The following is a 7,610-nucleotide window of genomic DNA, read 5'->3' as shown; positions in this document are numbered from 1 at the left end:
ACCTTGCTTTCATCATAATTGGCTCAGAGAGGGAATAATATACACATTTAGTTGGGTATAGAAATCTGTCTTGCCCTACAGGGAAGTAGGAGGGGAGGGGATGACAGAAGAGGAGGCTGATAGAAGGGAGGGTGGATTGGGGGATATAATAGAAGAAAAAGACTTTTGAGGAGGGACAGGGTGAAAGGAGAGAGAGAGAGAGAGAGAGAGAGAGAGAGAGAGAGAGAGAGAGAGAGAGAGAGAGTGGAAAAAAGAGGATGTAGGAAAATACAGTAATTATAACTGAATATGAATGGAATGAACTCATTCATGAAATAGAAGTGAATAATAGAATGGATTAAAAACCACAATCTGGCAATATGTTCACAAGAAACACACATGAATCAGAGAGATACACACACAGTAAAGGTAAGAGGCTGCAGCAGAATCTATTGTGTTTCAGCTGAAGTAAAAAAAAAAGCAGGAGTAGCAATATGATCTCAGACAAAGCAAAAGCAAAGAAAGAAATCTAATTAAAAGAGATAAAGAGTGAAACTACATTTTGCTAAAGACACCATAGACAATGAAGTTATACCAATAGTAAACATATATGCATCAAATGGTGTAGCATCCAAATTCTTAAAGGAAAAGTTAAATTACAGGAGGAAGTAGTAAAGTTATACTAGTGGGGAACTTCAGCTTTCCCCTCTCAGAACTAGATAAATCTAATAAAAAAAAACTACACAAGCAAAAACTTAAGGAGATGAATAGAATTTTAGAAAAGTTAGATATGATAGGCTTCTGAGAAAACTGAATGGGAAGCCATATACTTTTTTCCTTAGTAGTACATGGTACCTACACAAAAAATTGACTATGTGTTAGGGTATAGAAACCTCACAATCAAATGCAGAAAAGCAGAAATAATAAATGCATTCTTTTCAGATCATAATGCAATAAAAATTGCATTCAGTAAAGGGCCATGGAAACATAGATTGAAAACTAATTGCAAACTAAATTATCTAAAGAATGAGAGGGTCAAAGAGTAGTTTGAGAAACAGGATCTTCCAAGACTTATAGCTCTATTATGGGAATGGCTTTGACCCTTAGAGAGATAAGCCAGTTGCTGTGTAAGTTTGAGAATTAATAGATGCTGAAAACAAAAAACAAAAAACAAAAACAAAAAAGAGAATTAATAGATGCCAAGATAGTCTTCCCAAAGTATGAGCCGGACCATGCCATTTTCATACTAAAGAATCTTTACTGGTTCCTTTTTGCCTTTATGGTATGATATAAACTCCTTAGCCTGGCAAAGTTAAAGTCCTTCGCAAATTGTCTTCAGCCTATTTTTTTTAGGCATTTCACAAACTCTACAGTCTGGCTAAACTGGTCTTTCTGCTGTTCTCCAAATATGGACACCCTCTCCCACCCCTAGGCTTTGAATATACTCCTTTCTCATCTCTGGGTCTTAGAATCTCTAGGTTCCTTTAAGGTCTAACTCATGTTTTCTCCTATGTGAAGTCTTTCCTCATCCTCTTAATTGTTATTTCTCACTCCTCCTCCAATGTACATTTATATTCTATTCTGATTGGTTTAGATCTAAGTGGTAGAAAGCAAACTCCTTGAAAACATGGATTTTTTTCTTCCCATGTGCTGTGAACACAGTAGGTATTTAATAAATGCACGTTGCATTGGGTTATAATTAATGCAATAATAATAACTTTATATCTACATAGTCCTCTAATGTTTATCAAATTATTTCCTCACAACTACCCTGTGTGGCAGCTAGTGTAACTATTGTTCTCATTTTATGTATTAGGGCACTGAGGTTCAATTAAATAAAGTAACTTTTAAAAAAAATTTAACCACAATTCTTTATTTACTAACCACAGCTCTAATTATAACAAAATTTAGAAATAGGACGATTTGCAAGTACTCTATCATTGAGATAAGACAGGGCTTCTTAAACTTTTTCCATTTGTGATCCCTTTTTGCCCAAGATAATTTACATGACCCTGGGCATATAGGTATATAAAATAGGTATATATAACCTTTTACTGTTGACAAATTTCTTGTGACCCCCACATTCAGTTACACCAACCCATATGGGATCACAACCCACAGTTTAAGAAGCTTTGAGATAAGAGACCACAGTAAGGGCAACATTCACTGAAGGTATACTTTGAAATTCATTAAGTCTCTCTTCTTCTGTGACTCCCACCCCATCATAATTTCTCTTGACATTTTTAACTGTAAGTTCTTCAATAATTTCTTTTCTGGGCCACATTTCATGTGCAATTCTTTTCTGACAACAAACTTCAGCCTACTTATGCCCACTATAAACATATATCTTCCCATTGACCCTGTAGATTATTAGTAATTTTATTTCTATAAAAATGATAAAAATACCAATAACCATGGGCAACAGCTTGGCTCTGTCTGTTAAAAAACAAAATGTGGGTCAGAAAATATGTTGAACATGATGAAATCATCTGAAAACTGGCTTCTAATTTTTTCTTTTCTTTTAAAAATTTTTCTTCTCTTTTCTTCTCTTTTTTTCCTTTCCCTTTCTTGTTTGTTTCTTCCTTTCTCTCTCTCTTCTTCCTTTCTTCCATTTTTGAAAAACAACACAATCAGCAATGACAAAAAGTCCCTTAGCAGGCTGAGATAAGGGTGGGGAAAAGTAACCTTATGAAAATTCTCAAAGGGCATTCTACTGTTTTGTGATTCACTCCCCGTTGTGGTCACTGGGTAAGTCTGGCTGGTATTCCCCTCTTGCAGAGCCCCGCATTTACAGTGAGTCACAGATTGAAGCCAACATTTTATTTCTGACTCTTACTGAACCTGGATTTGGGAGCAGTGTAATTCAGATGCACTTGAGATTCTAGGTCATTTTGGGTCAATAGGAATGGTACAGTTAAGATAAGGATCTGTTATTTAATATCCCAATCCAGACACTGAAATTTTCTCAAGGAAACATTCTTCTGACATGAGGTCATTCAAGAGCTAAAGTTAAAAGGAAACATTTCCTAAAAGTCTGACCTACCTTCTTTTTGGTGACATTTATGCTGGAAGGAAACCTGCTAAAGCCCTGGGTCCATCTTGGTCCTTTGGACTATAAGAGAATTTAAATCTGGGAGGGATCTTAAAGGTCATCTTCTTATTTCACAACTTCTTTATTTGACAGGTGTGAAAGATAAGGGCTCAAGTAGGTTGTGTAAGGTCCCACAACATCTTAGTGGCATGGGCTGGGGGTGGGGTGGGGAGTGAGGGAGGAATGAAAAGGTCAGGCTCTATGATTTCCTTGATGTGGGCAACTCCTTGTGTGGAAATTCCCTCCATGGATTCAATTGCAAATCAGTAACTCACCTATAATGTATAGTCTTAAAAAGTTACCTAAAGCACCAAGAAGTTAAATAATTTGTCAGAGTTAAATAGCTAATGAGTGCTGGAGGTAGGACATGATTCCAGGTCTTTCTGATTTTGAAGCCAACTCTATATCCATTCTATAGCAAAACAGACCCAAGTAAAATAATTACCAAAACATGGGTCCTCTCTGTGTAAATGAAAAAAAAATCTGAGAAGTTGTAGAGAATAACAGCTGTATTGGAGAGACCAGGAATGGAGAGTGGTTATTAAAAGTCATTAAAAATAAAAGCATTTGGGGAGCAGCTAGGTGGTGCAGTGGATAAAGCACTGACCCTGGATTTAGAAGAACATGAGTTCAAATCTGGCCTCAGACACTTGACATTTACTAGCTGTGTGACTCTGGGCAAGTCACTTAACCCACACAACCCCCCACCCCAAAACAAAAAAAAAAACAAAAACCAGAAAAAAATCCTAATTAATTAGGATTTTTGCTAACTCATAATTTGTTCTAGGTTAAAATAAAGAATTTGCTAAGCAAATTAGTAGGAAAAAACATTTTAACGTGATGACAAAGTGATTTAAGAGAATAGACTTTTTTTTGTGTGTGTGAGGCAATTGGGGTTAAGTGACTTGCCTAGGGTCACACAGCTAGTAAGTGTTAAGTGTCTAAGGTCAGCTTTGAACTCAGGTTCTCCTGACTCCAGGGGCAGTGCTCTATCCACTGCGCCACCTAACTGCCCCTAAGACTTTTAAAGGACTTTTCTATGTTTATTATCAGTCCAGCACAAAATATGCTTTCTATTAGTCAGGCACTATGGATATATGCACACAGAAGAAAACAATCTCTAATTACAAGGAGTTTACATTCTAATGGGGAATACAGATACATATATAAATATCAACAGAAAAAATATAAATAGAAGAAATACAAATAAACTAGCAGTTGTGGGGGGAGGGATGAGGAGACATTTTAAAGGAAGCCAGGGATTTTTTGAGGGGATTGTCCAGGTGAAGGGTCAAATAAACATCATCTTTAATAAAACAAAGCTATTCAAAACCCCCAGGTAAAAGCAGCTTCCAAAGTAGTTAAAAGCAATCTAGGTCAGCTAGGTGGTGCAGTGGATAAAGCACCGGCCCTGGATTCAGGAGGACCTGAGTTCAAATCCAACCTCAGACACTTGACACTTACTAGCTGTGTGACCCTGGGAAAATCACTTAACCCTCATTGCCCCCCCCCAAAAAAAAGCAATCTAGCCAAGTAAAAGCCTGGAGATTAAAAGCAGTTAGCAAGAAGAGTCATTGGCATAGGAACTACCTAAGCCCTCAAAAGGGCTTTTATATTCTTCTGGTCCAAAGAGGCCCATAGCAGGTTCTTGGATCAATACATCCTAGAGCAAAGTTAACTCAAACTACCCCAGGTCTGCTCTAAGCTTCTTCCTTCATGAGAACAGAGAGAAAGCCAGTTTGCCTTGAGTGTCAAGTATAGGAGCCCAAGTGATATCTTAAGGAGGTTCAAAATAGAGGTTGGGCTTGATTGTGAAGGGCTTTAAAAGCTAAACAGAGGGACTGAATATATGATCCCAGAAACAATAGGGAGCAATAGCAGTTGAGTAGAGGAGTGACATGGTCAGATCTGTGCTCAGGGAAAATCATTTTGGCCTCTGTGTGGGGCTAGAACAGGAAAAGACTCGAGGCTATGAGACAGGGGCTATTTCATAGACTCATCCATACAATGATTTTCAAATGCCTACTATGTGCCTACTAGTTCTTCTCTGTGTGAAAAACAATGGGTCAGCAATCTACTCATAAAAGCCAAACCAAACCAGAAAAATGCTCTTCTGCCCCTCCACAGCCCCCACTAGTCTCAACACCCCCCTGCACTTGGGATGAAGAAAGACACTTCATGTATATTCGTGAGTGGCCTGTTTAATACTTTCTTCCTAGAATCCCCATGGATTTTAACTGAATAGGCAGCAACAAGGAAGCACTAAGAAGGAGCATCTTCCAGATATTTAGCAGGAAAGCCTTTTGCAGGGGCTCCTGTCTCTTGTTTTTAAGGTGTTCATTTGTAGTGTTTCATGCAGTTCTCACATCAAACCACTGGGCTCTCCCAAGCATGTCAGTGGTGATACCTGAGGCTGATGCTCTGTGTGTGGTCCGAACTAGACAAAAGCTATCTCCATCTTTGATACAGTGCTACCCTACTCTAAGTCATCCCTCTCCACAATGATTTCCTCTCTGCTTGTCTTGGGTGGCTACATGTGATACAAGGTTTGGTTACTAGAGCATTTCCTGAACTGGGCCTCCTCTGATCAGATCAGATGTTCTCGTCAAAAAGACCCCAGTGCAATAGCTTGCTTTTTGTGGCCATTTAAAATCAAGAGACAGATTTTCTGTGGCCATTGTGTGGTTCCTTTTGGTTAGTGTCAATAACATATTCAAATACTGAGCATTTTATTCTGGTCACTAGGGTCTTCCTGACTGGGGTTGAGGATACAAGTTTCTGATAGAAATAGATCCCAAAGAGCCCCATTCTTTAGAAAAAAAGTCCCAGGTCCCATTTTATTCTACTCTTGGATACTTCGAATTGTTGGAAAACTTCCCTTCCCTTCCCAACTGATCGGATGACTGGACGTAAATTAACAGATTGATATTCACCTCTGGAGAATTCTCTAGTGCAATCTCTAGTCCTGTTTTGTTCACCATTTAAAAAAAAAATCATCGACTTCAAAGAAGGCATAGGTGGCATACTTTCAGATTTGCAGCTGACACAGAGTTGGTGGAGGGATAGCTAATGCATGAGAACACAGAATCAGGATCCCCAAAAGTGTCATCAATCTAGAACAGGGGTTCTTAACCTGGGATCCACAAAAACATCTTGATAACTCTTTCAATATAATTGATTTCCTTTGTCATCCTATGTATTTTATGTTATACATTTTATTTTATTTTATTTTTTTCAGTGAGGCAATGGGGGTTAAGTGACTTGCCCAGGGTCACACAGCTAGTAAGTGTTAAGTGTCTGAGGCTGGATTTGAACTCAGGTCCTCCTGAATCTAGGGCCGGTGCTCTATCCACTGCGCCATCTAGCTGCCCCTATGTTATACATTTTAAAACATTGTTCTGAGAAGGGATCTCCAGGCTTCATGAGCCTGCCAGCACCCAAATGTAGAATGAAATTCCAAATAAAAATAAAAAAAAACAAACTTAACAGGGAAAGTGGAAAGTCCAAACTTGATTTCAAAGAACCAACAGCAAAAAGTACAGAATGGGGAATCTGTGATTGTTTTTCTTGTAAAAAATACTTGGGGGGGGCAGCTAGGTGGCGCAGTGGATAGAGCACCGGCCCTGGAGTCAGGAGTACCTGAGTTCAAATTCGACCTCAGACTCTTAACACTTTCTAGCTGTGTGAACCTGGGCAAGTCACTTAACCTCAATTGCCTCACTAAAAAAAAAAGAAAAAAAATACTTGGGCGGGGGTGGGGGGTTAGTGAACTGAAGAGGCAAGACAATTCAATGGTATGACCCAAAACAAGTTAGCGGTTTCCTCAGCTGAGGAAAGACCTGAGTCTTATTAGCCTGAGGAAACATTTAACCTGTCTTAGTTCCCTCATTTGTAAAATAAATACATTTGTAAATAAATTAGTAAAATTGTAAAAACCCTCTTTTTATAGGGTTGTTATGAAATGAAAATGAGCTTATATTTGTAAAGCGGCTTGTAAACCTTTAAATGCTATATAATACTATTTATCCTATAATAATTATTAATTATTATCTTTTGCCTCTTTTTGTATCACTAGCATTTAGCAGTGTCTGGCAAGAGTAGATGCTTAATAAACATCTATCGATTGACATTTTATTATATACTGACGTATTATTACATAAATGCTGTCGCTGTTGTTATTTTTACTAATATGCAAGACGTGAAAAGCAGCAGAGAATTTTGAATAGTCCAGCTCTCTGAAAGGGCTATCGGCCGCAGCACTGATGTCATTACCCAAAGTACATGAATGAATTCAAGCTTGATGAGAAACAGCAGGGGGATCGTGCAGTTTGTAAGAACAATGTTATTCATTTGAAAACTTTTAAGTTGAAACCAACATGTTATCTCATGGTGCCTGTCCATCATGAGTCAAGTCCAAAGGTCCAGTGGGAGGAGGGGAAAATCCTGTTATGAAATAATTGAAACCCAGTCTACCTCCTAGTACCATTGCCACATAGGCATTGAAAGTTTAAAATGTCAAAGGTTCTGTCAAATTCAATCC

Source organism: Dromiciops gliroides, chromosome 5 (genome assembly GCF_019393635.1).
Source record: "Dromiciops gliroides isolate mDroGli1 chromosome 5, mDroGli1.pri, whole genome shotgun sequence".
Lineage (NCBI taxonomy): Eukaryota > Metazoa > Chordata > Mammalia > Microbiotheria > Microbiotheriidae > Dromiciops > Dromiciops gliroides.
Note: the sequence above shows the minus strand (reverse complement) of the source record.